General features: G+C 38.8%; 6 non-coding genes across 6 annotated transcripts; all 6 read left to right on the top strand.

Moving 5' to 3' along the window:
• Window positions 1-1,218: 1,218 nt before the first annotated feature.
• On the top strand, window positions 1,219-1,374 carry LOC122018140. The gene has a single exon (XR_006121606.1). It is a non-coding gene; the product is annotated as a U1 spliceosomal RNA (small nuclear RNA).
• An 864-nt stretch (window positions 1,375-2,238) lies between these two features.
• LOC122018125 lies at window positions 2,239-2,398 on the top strand. The gene has a single exon (XR_006121594.1). It is a non-coding gene; the product is annotated as a U1 spliceosomal RNA (small nuclear RNA).
• A 1,390-nt stretch (window positions 2,399-3,788) lies between these two features.
• On the top strand, window positions 3,789-3,944 carry LOC122018143. Its single transcript, XR_006121609.1, has one exon. It is a non-coding gene; the product is annotated as a U1 spliceosomal RNA (small nuclear RNA).
• A 1,211-nt stretch (window positions 3,945-5,155) lies between these two features.
• On the top strand, window positions 5,156-5,314 carry LOC122018113. The gene has a single exon (XR_006121583.1). It is a non-coding gene; the product is annotated as a U1 spliceosomal RNA (small nuclear RNA).
• Window positions 5,315-6,698: 1,384 nt separating this feature from the next.
• LOC122018149 lies at window positions 6,699-6,854 on the top strand. Its single transcript, XR_006121614.1, has one exon. It is a non-coding gene; the product is annotated as a U1 spliceosomal RNA (small nuclear RNA).
• Window positions 6,855-16,684: 9,830 nt separating this feature from the next.
• Window positions 16,685-16,846, top strand: LOC122018150. The gene has a single exon (XR_006121615.1). It is a non-coding gene; the product is annotated as a U1 spliceosomal RNA (small nuclear RNA).
• Window positions 16,847-17,238: the final 392 nt, after the last annotated feature.

Raw genomic sequence — 17,238 nt, 5'->3', positions numbered from 1 at the left:
CGATCCAAAGCTCCAGTTTCACCTCCTCAGTATAGCTATGAATATCTAGAAGGTAGTTGGATATGAAATCTCACTCTCACAGAGTTAACAGAGGCAACTACAATAGTTTAGTAAAATTTTATTTTACCCAGTTTTCGCACAGTACAGCACAGTAGTTTCAATAGTTAATGTAGCAATCCGGCTCACAGCTCAGTACCCAGGAGTTGGGTCTTTACAATAGGATACTCTACTTGAAATTAAAAAAAGGTTCTTTTTCGAGTTAAATCAACTAAAAGAGTTTTCATTCAGCTGTCAAAGGATGAGTCAATCGGCTAGTCAACTAGATTCTCAATTGAAATTGAAATTGACAATAATTATTCATTTTGACTTAAGGTCTCTAACTTTAAGCTCTAAACTTGTTACAAAAGTTTTTCTCACACTTATGATTTCATAGGCTTTTGTAAAAGATTTCTTGCCTAGTTGCCTTTAAACATTTTCATAAAGGAGAAGGTTTAGTGGTTTTCCGAGGTTGACTTACCTTGTTAGTCCATAGAAACATTAGCGTTTTGAACGATGATAATATTTTTGTGTTTATTGTTTTATGTTTTCGCCGCGTATTTTTCATATTAACAAGCACAAATGTTTTATATTTGCATTAAAAAGATTTTCCAAACCTCAAGTTTAGCCCTTCTTAATTATTAAATTAAATTGTTTTGTTTATTTTAATCTTAATTTTATCAATAATAATTATTTTTTGTATATTAGATGATTGGTTTTATTTAATGATTTTACATACATTCTTACATTTTCAAAAAATTAATATAATCTAAGAAATCCAAAAATACAACTATATTTCTTGAAAGAAGTTAATTTAAAACTATATAATTAGTTAATTAGGTTAATAAAACATATACACTCACTCATGGGTGATGGGTTGGTGCAATCATACAACGAGTTCACGAATACCATCAATATCTCAAATTAGTCAATAAGGACCAACCCTACATATGCTTATACTTTTACATATCTTTAAAAGTCATGGTAAGATCTTGGTTTATTCAATAGATTGTTTAAGAATCATTGATCCAATTAGTTGGGTTAATGAAATCCTAAACTTGCTTGTCGGTGATAAAGTTTTAGATTTTAGTTAGTCCCACATTGCTAATATAGTAAGAAGGAAAGTGTGAAAGTTGCTAATGTACTTTGCTCCATATGGGACGGGTCTATGGGCGACTTGCTACAATTGGACAGGTCTATGGGTGATCAAGAAGGCCTATGATTTAGCATAATGATCTTCATTGTACTTTGGAGGGGCATTGGTCTACCATCTCCGTGATTGGGAGATTGGGCGTTATAATTTATGATAGTGTGGTAGTACTTATACGCGCTACCTCTATCCAACTAGTTAATTAGGTTAATAGTGTTGGTGAAATAATACTTCTAAGTGTTTGAGTTGAATGAGTGGTTTTGATTTAATGTTGTATTTGATGAAGGGTTTGTCCTGTTAAATAGGTAGATGAAGGTTGAGAAGTTAAACACAAAAAAGAGGTCCACGCAGACCGTAATGGAATCCATTCCTGTTGATTGAATTGTCAATGAGTTAACTAAATACTATAGTTAGTAGATAAGGATCCCATGATCAACATTTTAGTTGATTGACAATTCAAATAACTTGACTAACATTTATGTAAGATTGTTGTTGGAATTTATTCATGACCATTTAGTGGCCTATAATAAAAAGTAAGGGAAGTTTGAAAAATAAGAATTCTCCTAAAAAAATGTGTTTATATTCCTCATTCCACAACAAAATTTATTTTTCATTTTTAGTTTTGAGTTTGACGTGTTTAACTTCAAGCTCCATATTTGTTACGAAAGCTTTTTAAAAGGTTTTTTATCTCTAAAAAGTTCTATGATGAAAAAGTTATATTGATTTTTCTAGGATTGATTGAGAAATAAAAATATTAGGATTTTGATCCATGAAAAAATATTTTATATTTTATATTTATGTTTTCTATTTTCACTACTTATTCTTAATCTTAACAAAATAGAAATGTTTTAACTTTCATATTTGCATTGGAAATATTTTCAAAACACCTCTCTAATCATATTTGCAACGGAAATATTTTCAAAACATCTAAGTTGCCTCTCTAATCCTAACATAATGAAGTTTAAGATTATAATTAGTCCCATATCGTTAAAATAACAAGTAGTTGAATGTGAAAGCTGCTATTAATGCATGTGGACATGGACCTATGCTCCATACTTACCTGGATGAGGTTTATGGGCGATCAAGAAGGCCTATGACATAGCCCAATGACCTCCATTGCACTTTGGAGGGGCATTGGTCTACCATCTCCCCAAGTTGGGAGAGTGGACGTCATAATTTGTGGTAGTGGGGTACGCGTTCGCGCGACCCTGCCTAAATCTCAAAATAAATTTGTAATTATAATAATATTATTATTAATTTATCTTTTGCATGATCTAATCTTATTTAATCATGTTTTAGGTAAATTTGAAACCATATACACTCATGGGTGATGTTTTGGTGCAAATATTTTCAACTAGTTGAGTTGATCAAGTGGTTTTCATTTAATATTTTATTTGATTGGGGTTTGTATGTTGAGGTGTAAAAATTTGACAAGTTAAAGTAGTCCAAATAAATCAAGATAAAGAAAAGTTGACAAATAGAGAAGTTTAAGTAGGTCAAAAGTTAATTAAGTAATTGATAGTGAGGTTTAACATGTATAGATAAAAGAGAGATCCACAAAGATCTTAGCAGATAGAGAAGCTTGAGTGATGTAGGTGATAATAGGATGCTCTGCTTAAAATTTAAAAAAGGTTCTTTTTCGAGTTAAATCAACTAAATGAGCTTTCAGTCAGCTGTGAACAGATGAGTCAATCGACTAGTCAACTAGATTCTCAATTGAAATTGAAATTGACAATAATTATTCATTTTGATAAAGGTCTCTAACTTTAAGCTCTAAACTTGTTATAAAAGTTTTTCTCACACTTATTATTTCATAGGCTTTTGTGAAAAATTTCTTCTCTAGTTGCCTTTAAACAGTTTCAGAAAGGAGAAGGTTTAGTGGTTTTCCGAGGTTGACTTACCTTGTAAGTCCATAGAAACATTAACATTTTGAACCATGATAATATTTTTGTGTTTATTGTTTTATGTTTCACCACTTATTTTTAATATTAACAGTCACAAATGTTTAATATTTGCATTTAAAAGATTTTCCAAACCTCAAGTTTAGCCCTTCCTAATTATTAAATTAAATTGTTTTGTTTATTTTAATATTAATTTTATTAATAATAATTAATTTTTACATATTAGATGATTGGTTTTATTTAATCAATTTACAAACATTCTTACATTTTCAAAAAATTAATATAATCTAAGAAATCCAAAAATACAACTATATTTCTTGAAAGAAGTAAATTTAAAACTATATAATTAGTTAATAAGGTTAATAAAACATATACACTCACTCATGGGTGATGGGGTTAGTGCAATTATACAACGAGTTCACGAATACCATCAATATCTCAAATTAGTAAATAAGGACCAACCCTACATATGCTTATACTTTTACATCTCTTTAAAAGTCATGGTAAGATCTAGTTTTATTCAATAGATTGTTTAAGAATCATTGATCCAATTAGTTGGGTTAATGAAATCCAAAACTTGCTTTTCTGTGATAAAGTTTTAGATTTAGTTAGTCCCACATTGCTAATATAGTAAGAAGGAAAGTGTGAAAGTTGATAATGAACTTTTCTCCATACTGGGGCGGGTCTATGGGTGACTTGCTACAATTGGACAGGTCTATGGGTGATCAAGAAGGCCTATGATTTAGCATAATGATCTTCATTGTACTTTGGAGGGGCATTAGTCTAACATCTTCGTGATTGGGAGATTCGATGTTATAATTTATGATAGTGTGGTAGTACGTATATGCGCGACCTCTATCCAATTAGTTAATTAGGTTAATAGTGTTGGTGAAATAATACTTCTAAATGCTTGAGTTCAATGAGTGGTTTTGATTTAATGTTGTATTTGTTGATGGGGTTTGTCAAGTTAAGTACGTAGATGAAGGTTGAGAAGTTAAACACAATAGAGAGGTCCACGCTGACCTTAACGAATCCATTCCTATTGATTGAATTGTCAATGAGTTAACTAAATACAATAGCTAGCAGTTAAGGATCCCATGATCAAATTTTAGTTGATTGACAATTCAAATAACTTGACTAACATTAATGTAAGATTGTTGTTGGAATTTATTCATGACCATTTAGAGGTTTATAAAAAAAAGTAAGGGAAGCTTGAAAAATAAGAATTCTCCTAAAATAAAAAAAAAAGTGTTTATGTTCCTCATTCCACAACAAAATTTATTTTTCATTTTGAGTTTTGAGTTTGAGGTTTTTAACTTCAAGCTCCATATTTGTTAGGAAAGCTTTTTAAAAGGTTTTTTATCTCTAAAAAGTTCTATAATAAAAAAGTTATAATGACTTTTCTAAGATTGATTGAGATATAAAAACAATAAGATTTTGATCCATGATAAAATATTTTATATTTGTTATTTATGCCTTTTATTTTCACTACTTATTCTTAATGTTAACAAAATAGAAATGTTTTAACTTTCATATTTGCATTGAAAATATTTTCAAAACACCTCTCTAATCCTAAAAAAAAGTAAGGGAAGCACCCCTAAAAAAGGTGTTTATGTTCCTCATTTCACCACAAAATTTATATTTATTTTATTATTTTATTATTTTTTAATTTTGAGCTTAGGTGTTTAGCTTGAAGCTCCATGCATATTTGTTGCGAAAGCTGTTTAAAAGATTTCTCTCTCTCTCTCTCTCAAAATTTCTATAATGAAAAAGGTATAATGACTTTTCTAAGATTGATTCACCTTGTTGAAAAATAAAAACATTAAGATTTTGATCCATGATAAAATATTTTGTGTTTTTTTATTTTCGCTTCTTATTCTTAATCTTAAGAAAATAAAAATGTTTGAACTTTCATATTTGTAACGGAAATATTATCGAACCATCTAAGTTGCCTCTCTAATCCTAACATAATAAAGTTTTAGATTATAATTAGTCCCATATCGTTAAAATAACAAGAAGTAAAATGTGAAAGCTGCTATTAAAGCATGTGGACATGAACCTTTGCTCCATACTTACCTGGACGAGGTTTATGGGTGATCAAGAAGGCCTATGACCTAGCCCAATGACCTCCATTGCACTTTGGAGGGGCATTGGTCTACCATCTCCCCAAGTTGGGAGAGTGGACGTCATAATTTGTGGTAGTGGGGTATGCGTTCGCGCGACCCTGCCTAAATCTCAAAATAAATTTATAATTCTAATATTATTATTATTAATTTATATTTTGCATGATCTAATCTTATTTAATCATGTTTTAAGTAAATTTGAAACCTTATACACTCTTGGGTGATGTTTTGGTGCAATTATATTCAACTAGTTGAGTTAATCAAGTGGTTTTCATTTAATATTTTATTTGATTGAGGTTTGTCTGAGGTGCAAAATTTTGACAAGTTAAAGAAGTCCAAAAAAATCAAGATAAAGAAAAGGTTACAAATAGGGAAGTTTAAGTAGGTCAAAGTTAATTAAGTAATTGATAGTGTGGTTTAACATGTATAGATAAAAGAGAGATCAACAAAGATCTTAGCAGATAGAGAAGCTTGAGTGAGGTAGGTGATAATAGGATGCTCTGCTTAAAATTAAAAAAAGGTTCTTTTTCGAGTTAAATCAACTAAAAGAGTTTTCAGTCAACTATCAAAGGATGAGTCAATTGGCCCTAGTCAACTAAATTCTCAATTGAAATTGAGAATACTTATTCATTTTGACTTAAGGTCTCTAACTTTAAGCTCTAAAATTGTTACAAAGATTTTCTCACACTTATGATTTCATAGGCTTTTGTAAAAGATTTCTTGCCTAGTTTCCTTTAAACAGTTTCATAAAGGAAAAGGTTTAGTGGTTTTCCGAGGTTGACTTACCTTGTTAGTCCATAGAAACATTAGCGTTTTGAACGATGATAATATTTTTGTGTTTATTGTTTTATGTTTTCGTCGCTTATTTTTAATATTAACAAGAACAAATGTTTTATATTTGCATTAAAAAGATTTTCCAAACCTCAAGTTTAGCTCTTCTTAATTATTAAATTAAATTATTTTGTTTATTTTAATCTTAATTTTATTAATAATAATTAATTTTTACATATTTGATGATTGGTTTTATTTAATCATTTTACATACATTCTTACATTTTCAAAAAGTTAATATAATCTAAGAAATCCAAAAATACAACTATATTTCTTGAAAGAAGTTAATTTAAAACTATATAATTAATTAATTTGGTTTATAAAACTTATACACTCACTCATGGGTGATGGGTTGATGCAATTATACAACGAGTTCACAAATACCATCAATATCTCAAATTAGTCAATAAGGACCAACCCTACATATGCTTATACTTTTACATCTCTTTAAAAGTCATGGTAAGATCTAGGTTTATTCAATAGATTGTTTAAGAATCATAGATCCAATTAGTTGGGTTAATGAAATTCTAAACTTGCTTGTCGGTGATAAAGTTTTAGATTTTAGTTAGTCCCACATTGCTAATATAGTAAGAAGAAAAGTGTGAAAGTTGCTAATGAACTTTGCTCCATACTGGGACGGGTCTATGGGTGACTTGCTAGAATTGGATAGGTCTATGGGTGATCAAGATGGCCTATGATTTAGCATAATGATCTTTATTGTACTTTGGAGTGGCATTGGTCTACCATCTCCGTGATTGGGAGATTGGACGTTATAATTTATGATAGTGTGGCAGTACATATACGCACGACCTCTATCCAATTAGTTAATTAGGTTAATAGTGTTGGTGAGATCTCGGAAAATTTAATTAAGAGGGTTATTTGGAAAATAACCTTATAGAATTTTTTCGGAATTTTTAGAAATTTTCTGGAAATTTTTCGGAGCTCGTACGACGGGTTTCGAGGGGACGAATTTACGGATATGGATAAAGTCTGTTTGGAATACTAGTTTAAGTGAGGAAATGTTTTTGTTTATAAATACTTTTCTTTTCTTATTTCCCTAAACCTATCGCCGATACCCGAACTCCTTCCCCTCTTCTGCCCCGACTCCGATCTCTCTCGTGGACAAGCGGCGACGACGGGAGCAAGGCTCCAACTCCGGCGATCTTCCTCTACCGACATCGGCGGCTGTTGAGCTCAGATCCGGCGGCGCTATTCCTCTTCGGATCACAGGCACGGCATTGTGTCTCCTCTAGCCGACTGCCCACCTTTCTTCCCTGATCCGACGCCACTGGGTCGAGCATTTGTCATCCGATTGCCGGCGGGAAGAAAATTAGGGCTACCAGCGTCGGATTTGTCCGGTACCGGCTGTGTGGGTGAGGTACCAGCCCTAGTCTTCACGATTTTCTTGTCCGATCCTCTTCTCTGTTCATCGCAAGAATTCATCGTGCCCTAGCGGTGATTTCGAAGGTAAGCTATTAAACCTAGCTATGGATTTCAGAGCTTCAATTTTCTTCTCTGTTTACCGATCCTAATCTTCTTGACGGTGGAATTAGGTCTCGGGTTGGAGAGGTTGGTATCAGGGAGGTCTTGTTTGGATTAGGGAAGGAATCAGATCAGACTTGTGCTAGGTTTTCCCTGGATTGGATCTTGGATCTTCTCTGCCTTGCTATTGATTAGGGCACGGGATTGAAGAGGAGGAGGTAAGATGAGTAGATTGTTTCTTGGACTTAGTTGGTGATAGGTTTGTGTTGAGATTTAATCTCTTTTTGATCTGATTAATTCCAGAGAGGTGAATTCCAGCCGCAGTTCTTTGATCCAGCAATCAACAGGGCTGTGAGCTTGAGGTATGGTGCAAGGTTTTTGATTTTGTTCTAGATTGGAATTAGGGTTTTACTTAGTTGTTTATGTGGAGGGATTTTGATACATTTTGTAATTAGTGGTCGATTGGGATTAGATATAATTGTTTGAATTAATCTAATGGGGCAATTAGGGTTAGTGTAATTAACCCTAATTAACGGTTAGATTTAAATTAGGGAGGTTGAGATGATTTAATTAGGGTTTTGCCCTAATATAGTTTTAGGGATTTTATTTAGCTATTCATTTGGATTTTAGCTAAATAAAATATATATTGTTTGATTGACACAGAACTCTGATTTGAGACGGGCGTCTCGAAGTTGACATTGGATTAGGACTGGATTGTACCTTCTATTTGAGGCGGGTACCCTTTGACTTATCTCTTGATAGTGTCTTTTGATATGTGCAGTTTATATATATACTTGCTAGTGACTGGTAGATTTAGCACTTCCCTGGTTATAGATTATTCGATACTTGTAGACGGTTACTAGTGATTGGTAGTTCAACACTTCCCCTGGATTTAGGTTTAGTTGATACCTATCACATGCTTCATCTGCTAGTTGCTTTACTTCAGGATTGGATATTTTATCTCTTGCCATGTGTATATATGTTCATAGAGGTGGATATCTATAGTGCTCTACTCTACTGGATTAGTTGCTTTACATGTGTGATACATGCCCTTGGATTCATGATACTTACATCATTGTATATGTGATGTCTTTGGATTTTTGCTGTTTATATCATGTTTATATATATGCGTTTACCTTTTGGGCACACACATATATGGAGGAGGCTATGTTCAGGTATGACATACTGTAGCCGCATGCACCATATCGCATGATTGCATGCTGGGCGATTGACGACTCCATTGTTGTTGAGCTCGTCGGCCGGCTACATGGACCTCTACACACGTGACCACTGCATGGGTAGTGGCACAGCACTTAGGGTGTGTATGGTAGGTTGCTCTGTAGTGCTCCGCTGGTCCGCTCATGGGTAGTGTGACTGCAGCGTGGTAGCAGACAGGGGTCCCTCCCCGTCATTGCGTACCGGGAGATGAGAGCATTGCGCTCCCTCACTATGTTTGAGGTAGGAGGATAGGTGTACTCCGACAGCATCCCGTCCACTCGGTCACTCTTCAGGGGCAGTGATGGCAGAGTGCACGGTGTCACAGCCCTACCCACTCGGTCTCACCATTGTGTGTGAGATGGCTGACTGGTTGACAGGGGTGACCATGTCATATTGCATCATATGCACGGATTGCATTCGTTATGATTGATGCATTTTGGTGATTGCATATGATTGACATGCATACAGGATACATGCTTTTGCTCTGACTATCTTTGTCTGTGTATGTCCACAGTTATTTGTCCAAGCCTCGCAGGTGAGTACAGTTTATTACAGTATCGCATTTCTTATTATTTGTGCAGTAGACTGTGTGACATGCCTATTGTTGGTTACTGCATTTTATTCAGTTATGCATATGTGTTATACTGATAGGAGACTGTACTATAGACTTTATGGTTTAGGAGGCTGTACCTTAGGATATTACTGGTAGTTATATATTGCTGTACATATCTATTGGATTACCTGCTGAGTTCTTTGGACTCACCCCGTTGTTACTATTTTCAGGTTGAGGCCGTCGGGAGATATTCCAGTCGCTAGCCCCATTCAGCGAGGACTTTCTTTGTCGGATTTTATCCTGCTTTTGCATCTTATATACTTGTATTGTGGGTTGTATTGTAGACATTGACATTCGGGTTTGCTACTATTGTTTTCCGCTGCAGATATTTTCCGTTACTTCGTGGATTTGGTTTTCTTCGATGTAGTGGAGTAGGATGTTTACATATATCTTCGAGATTCTATATCGTCTTTCCTTATTATACTGCGTGGATTGATTATATGTTGAGTTATGTGAATGTTGATATAAACTGCGTGGTTTGTTCTTATTGTATTGTATTGTTCCGGCCGTGTGTGGCCGAGGTATGGAGATATATGTATACTGAGCTTCATATTGTCCGCCGTACAGGGGAGATGCTGCCGAAATTTCTTCGGACAGGGACTACCTGGGGCGTGACAATTTTTGGTATCAGAGCATGGGTTACGATGCTCTGTATTTTCTTTTTATCTGGATTTTTGGGATTTTATCTGATACCAATTTTTGGTATCAGAGCCTATCTGATCCTAGTTCGTACGAGTTTTGCGATACCTACTTGTCGGGTTTCGGATTTACGATGCTTACTTTCGTGAGCCTTTCTCGGTATTCCGGATTGTACGCATTTCCGTCGATTTTATCGTTTCGGAATTCCGAGGTATTTTGACGAGGTTCTATTTGGGGCTAAGCAGCGACAGGACATCTCCAGACGGCAATAGGTAAATCAGGTGATTTTATAGTTTTCATACCTGTAGTGATATCTGGATAACATTGTTTTTTTTCATATATGATACGTGTTCTAGTACTAGACGTGGTCGCACAGGTATGAGGGCGATCGATTCTCTAGAGACAGAGTCTCCAGAGAGTTCTGTTAGGGTTGAGTCTGTCCGTCAGGGATAGACTCCTCAGGGTATTGTGACCACGTTAGACTATCAGATCCTGATGGTTCCGACTTCAGAGGTACCTACCTCGCCTGTACCGCCTGTAGTACCTACAGGGTACTCGGCACCTTCTCTAGCCGTGCCTACTGCGTACTCGGTACCACCACAGACATCTGTGCTGGTTACTACATACTCGGTGTTGCATCTAGAAGCGCTAGAGGGCCCATCGTACCTTTAGTCGTCCCTACTGATGCCTACTCTGTAGTTCTACTAGTGGTTCCTACCCTGTTTATGTGGCAGCACCAGTGGTACCTCTTCCAACCTATCCATCAGTACCACCCATAAGATCAACTCCAGTGATTCTGCCCAGTACCGCAGCGATATCTACGGATATGGTTGTAGCACGAGCATGGATCCCAGCCTTGGCGGAGTTGGTGAAAAGCCAATTCACGCTATTTCGCGGGGAGACTGATCCGAGCGTGGCTCAATCTTGGATAGAGTCTATGGAGCGGACATTCTTTTACATGGTTGCTCCGAGTGGGAGAAGGCTGAGCTGGCTGCTTACCACTTACTAGAGGAGGCAGAGGTCTGGTGGGACACAGCGCTCCATTATAGGCGAGCAGCATATTTCCCAGACAAGAAGAGGAAGCAGACTGATCGGACTTCCGGACAGAGCCAGCAGCCACAGACTACGGGACAGCAGCAGAGAAATCACCCTCAGATGGGTCAGAGTACTTCTGGGTCATCTGGCCAACCCCAGAAGTCAGGACGATCTTCATCTGGACGTTCTCGGTCTTCTCAGTAGAACCGGAAACAGTCCACTGGTGACCCTTACTGCACTTGATATGGATCCCCAGATCACATCACCTCTGCATGCACCCTGGGACAGTCAGTTTGTTATTATTGCAAACTGCCTGGGCACTTGAGCCGAAACTATTCGCTGAAGGCTCAGCATGTAGCGTCCGGAGTTTCTGTTCCGAGAGGACAGTTTAGTCAGTCCAGGAGATCCGCAGTTTCTTGGGCTTGGTTGGATATTACCGACGATTCGTTGAGGGTTTCTCCAGCATTGCTATGTCGTTGACACGTCTGACTAGGAAAGGCGTGAAGTTCATGTGGTCAGAGGCTTGCGAGACCAGCTTCCAGGAGCTGAAGCGGAGATTAGTATCAGCACCAGTTTTGGTTTTACCTTCTGGTGATGACGGGTTCGTACTTTACACAGATGCATCCCTTCAGGGCTTGGGCGCTGTTTTGATGCAGCACGGTAGGGTAGTCTCCTATGCTTCTCGTCAGTTGAAGGAGCATGAGAAGAACTACCCAGTACATGATTTAGAGCTAGCCGCTATTATCTTTGCTTTGAAGATTTGGCGACATCATCTTTATGGTATTACTTTTGAGATTCTTACTGATCATAAGAGTCTCAAATATATTTTCACCCAGAAGGAACTCAATCTCCGACAGAGGAGATGGATGGAGTTCCTGAAGGATTATGATTGTACTATTAGCTACCATCCGGGTAAAGCTAATGTGGTTGCTGATGCACTGAGCAGGAAGTCCAGAGGGACTTTAGCTTGTCACCGAGTTACAGTCACGGACTTGATTCAGGGATTCTCCGAGTTGGGCCTTGAGGAGCAGGGACGGACAGAGCAGGGTATTCTTGTTACCATGGTTGCTCAGTCGTCGAGCCGGAGATCAGCATTTACAGTTCATTAGCAGCCAGATAGCTTCCGGACAGCAGACCGAGTTTACACGAGATGATGAGGGTATTATTTATTTCCGAGGCAGATTATGTGTACCTCAGTCTCACCCGGTCATGGAGGAGTTACTTCAGGAGGCTCATCGTTCTAGATTTGCTATCCACCCAGGTGGGACTCGTATGTATCGCGATTTGAGACGTTCCTATTGGTGGAACGGCATGAAGAAAGACATCGCAGATTTTGTAGCTAGATGTCTTGTTTGTCAGCAGGTGAAGGCTGAGCACCAGAGACCTGCTGGGTTACTTCAGAGGATCCCTATTCCAGAGTGGAAGTGAGAGCATATCACTATGGATTTTGTGGTAGGATTGCCTAGGACTCGACGAGGTCATGATGCGATTTGGGTAATCGTTGACCGATTAACCAAATCCGCACACTTTTTAGCGATCCGGAAGACTGATTCTCTGGATCGATTAGCTGAGTTGTACTGTCGAGAGATTATCAGATTGCATGGAGTTCCGTTGAGCATCATATCAGATAGAGACCCACGGTTCACGTCCCGATTCTGGCAGAGTCTGCAGCAGGCCTTGGGCACACAGCTTCGTTTCAGTACGGCATTCCATCCGCAGACAGATGGGCAGTCAGAGCGGACTATTCAGACATTGGAGGACTTGCTGAGATCTTGTGTCATGGACTTCGGAGGCAGTTGGGAGGACCACCTATCATTAGTGGAGTTCGCCTACAACAACAGCTATCATTCGGCTATCCAGATGGCACCGTTTGAGGCGTTGTATGGTAGGCCTTGTCGGACACCCATCCTCTGGGAAGAGGTTGGGGAGGCCCAGCTGATAGGACCTCAGAGAGCTCAGCAGGATGCAGAGTTAGTTCGCACTATCAGACGGAGGATGTCAGAGGCCCAGGACCGTCAGAAGAGTTATGCTGATCAGAGACGGAGACCCCTGGAGTTCTCCATTGGTGATCATGTATTTCTTAGAGTTTCACCCACGAAAGGGGTGAAGAGATTTGGTCTCCGAGGTAAGCTAGCTCCCCGATATATTGGACCATTCCAGATCTTGGAGAGAATTGGAGCAGTGGCTTACCGTCTGGCGCTACCACCATCTCTAGCTGGCATTCATGATGTATTCCATGTATCTATGCTGAGGAGATACGTATCCGATCCGGCACATGTTCTGTCAGATATATCTGTTCCTATTCAGCCTGATGTTACTTACGAGGAGGTTCCGGTGCGGATTCTGGACTACCGGGAGCGTCAGCTACGGAACAAGACTGTCCGACTGGTTAAAGTCGGATGGCAGCATCATTCTGACGAGGAGGCTACGTGGGAGCTGGAGGATACGATCCGAGCTCGATACCCTCATCTTTTTACTTGAGGTATGTGGGTTAGAGTTCCTTTCAGCATTTATACTGTTTGGTTATATTTTAGTGTTTGCTGTTAGTTATAGCGAAATTTGGGGGCCAAATTTTTATTAGTAGGGGAGGATGTGAGATCTCGGAAAATTTAATTAAGAGGGTTATTTGGAAAATAACCTTATAGAATTTTTCCGGAATTTTTAGAAATTTTCTGGGAATTTTTCGGAGCTCGTACGACGGGTTTCGAGGGGACGAATTTACGGATATGGATAAAGTCTGTTTGGAATACTAGTTTAAGTGAGGAAATGTTTTTGTTTATAAATACTTTTCTTTTCTTATTTCCCTAAACCTATCGCCGATACCCGAACTCCTTCCCCTCTTCTGCCCCGACTCCGATCTCTCTCGTGGACAAGCGGCGACGACGGGAGCAAGGCTCCAACTCCGGCGATCTTCCTCTACCGACATCGGCGGCTGTTGAGCTCAGATCCGGCGGCGCTATTCCTCTTCGGATCACAGGCACGGCATTGTGTCTCCTCTAGCCGACTGCCCACCTTTCTTCCCTGATCCGACGCCACTGGGTCGAGCATTTGTCATCCGATTGCCGGCGGGAAGAAAATTAGGGCTACCAGCGTCGGATTTGTCCGGTACCGGCTGTGTGGGTGAGGTACCAGCCCTAGTCTTCACGATTTTCTTGTCCGATCCTCTTCTCTGTTCATCGCAAGAATTCATCGTGCCCTAGCGGTGATTTCGAAGGTAAGCTATTAAACCTAGCTATGGATTTCAGAGCTTCAATTTTCTTCTCTGTTTACCGATCCTAATCTTCTTGACGGTGGAATTAGGTCTCGGGTTGGAGAGGTTGGTATCAGGGAGGTCTTGTTTGGATTAGGGAAGGAATCAGATCAGACTTGTGCTAGGTTTTCCCTGGATTGGATCTTGGATCTTCTCTGCCTTGCTATTGATTAGGGCACGGGATTGGAGAGGAGGAGGTAAGATGAGTAGATTGTTTCTTGGACTTAGTTGGTGATAGGTTTGTGTTGAGATTTAATCTCTTTTTGATCTGATTAATTCCAGAGAGGTGAATTCCAGCCGCAGTTCTTTGATCCAGCAATCAACAGGGCTGTGAGCTTGAGGTATGGTGCAAGGTTTTTGATTTTGTTCTAGATTGGAATTAGGGTTTTACTTAGTTGTTTATGTGGAGGGATTTTGATACATTTTGTAATTAGTGGTCGATTGGGATTAGATATAATTGTTTGAATTAATCTAATGGGGTAATTAGGGTTAGTGTAATTAACCCTAATTAACGGTTAGATTTAAATTAGGGAGGTTGAGATGATTTAATTAGGGTTTTGCCCTAATATAGTTTTAGGGATTTTATTTAGCTATTCATTTGGATTTTAGCTAAATAAAATATATATTGTTTGATTGACACAGGACTCTGATTTGAGACGGGCGTCTCGAAGTTGACATTGGATTAGGACTGGATTGTACCTTCTATTTGAGGCGGGTACCCTTTGACTTATCTCTTGATAGTGTCTTTTGATATGTGCAGTTTATATATATACTTGCTAGTGACTGGTAGATTTAGCACTTCCCTGGTTATAGATTATTCGATACTTGTAGACGGTTACTAGTGATTGGTAGTTCAACACTTCCCCTGGATTTAGGTTTAGTTGATACCTATCACATGCTTCATCTGCTAGTTGCTTTACTTCAGGATTGGATATTTTATCTCTTGCCATGTGTATATATGTTCATAGAGGTGGATATCTATAGTGCTCTACTCTACTGGATTAGTTGCTTTACATGTGTGATACATGCCCTTGGATTCATGATACTTACATCATTGTATATGTGATGTCTTTGGATTTATGCTGTTTATATCATGTTTATATATATGCGTTTACCTTTTGGGCACACACATATATGGAGGAGGCTATGTTCAGGTATGACATACTGTAGCCGCATGCACCATATCGCATGATTGCATGCTGGGCGATTGACGACTCCATTGTTGTTGAGCTCGTCGGCCGGCTACATGGACCTCTACACACGTGACCACTGCATGGGTAGTGGCACAGCACTTAGGGTGTGTATGGTAGGTTGCTCTGTAGTGCTCCGCTGGTCCGCTCATGGGTAGTGTGACTGCAGCGTGGTAGCAGACAGGGGTCCCTCCCCGTCATTGCGTACCGGGAGATGAGAGCATTGCGCTCCCTCACTATGTTTGAGGTAGGAGGATAGGTGTACTCCGACAGCATCCCGTCCACTCGGTCACTCTTCAGGGGCAGTGATGGCAGAGTGCACGGTGTCACAGCCCTACCCACTCGGTCTCACCATTGTGTGTGAGATGGCTGACTGGTTGACAGGGGTGACCATGTCATATTGCATCATATGCACGGATTGCATTCGTTATGATTGATGCATTTTGGTGATTGCATATGATTGACATGCATACAGGATACATGCTTTTGCTCTGACTATCTTTGTCTGTGCATGTCCACAGTTATTTGTCCAAGCCTCGCAGGTGAGTACAGTTTATTACAGTACCGCATTTCTTATTATTTGTGCAGTAGACTGTGTTACATGCCTATTGTTGGTTACTGCATTTTATTCAGTTATGCATATGTGTTATACTGATAGGAGACTGTACTATAGACTTTATGGTTTAGGAGGCTGTACCTTAGGATATTACTGGTAGTTATATATTGCTGTACATATCTATTGGATTACCTGCTGAGTTCTTTGGACTCACCCCGTTGTTACTATTTTCAGGTTGAGGCCGTCGGGAGATATTCCAGTCGCTAGCCCCATTCAGCGAGGACTTTCTTTGTCGGATTTTATCCTGCTTTTGCATCTTATATACTTGTATTGTGGGTTGTATTGTAGACATTGACATTCGGGTTTGCTACTATTGTTTTCCGCTGCAGATATTTTCCGTTACTTCGTGGATTTGGTTTTCTTCGATGTAGTGGAGTAGGATGTTTACATATATCTTCGAGATTCTATATCGTCTTTCCTTATTATACTGCGTGGATTGATTATATGTTGAGTTATGTGAATGTTGATATAAACTGCGTGGTTTGTTCTTATTGTATTGTATTGTTCCGGCCGTGTGTGGCCGAGGTATGGAGATATATGTATACTGAGCTTCATATTGTCCGCCGTACAGGGGAGATGCTGCCGAAATTTCTTCGGACAGGGACTACCTGGGGCGTGACACTATGGGTGATCAAGATGGCCTATGATTTAGCATAATGATCTTTATTGTACTTTGGAGTGGCATTGGTCTACCATCTCCGTGATTGGGAGATTGGACGTTATAATTTATGATAGTGTGGCAGTACATATACGCACGACCTCTATCCAATTAGTTAATTAGGTTAATAGTGTTGGTGAAATAATACTTCTAAGTGTTTGAGTTGAATGAGTGGTTTTGATTTAATGTTGTATTTGTTGATGGGGTTTGTCAAGTTAAGTAGGTAGATTAAGGTTGAGAAGTTAAACATAAAAGAGAGGTCCTCGTAGACCTTAACGGTGTAACACCCGCCCTTACTCATACCCTTAAGCTATAGGATAAACGTTACTCTTTCCTCTTATATCTTAAATTTTTGGCATTCTTAACTGTTACATGTTGCTTAGTCAATAGATCTATTCTAACTTAGTACGACTGGTAGGACATGACTTGTAGCCACGTAAGGCCAAAGGGAGTTTGAAGCTTCAAGTGAGTCTGGACCATGTGGCCCTGACAAGTAT

Source organism: Zingiber officinale, chromosome 8B (assembly GCF_018446385.1).
Source record: "Zingiber officinale cultivar Zhangliang chromosome 8B, Zo_v1.1, whole genome shotgun sequence".
Taxonomy (NCBI): domain Eukaryota; kingdom Viridiplantae; phylum Streptophyta; class Magnoliopsida; order Zingiberales; family Zingiberaceae; genus Zingiber; species Zingiber officinale.
The sequence above is the reverse complement of the archived record's forward strand: the minus strand, read 5'-3'. Positions and strand labels throughout refer to the sequence as shown.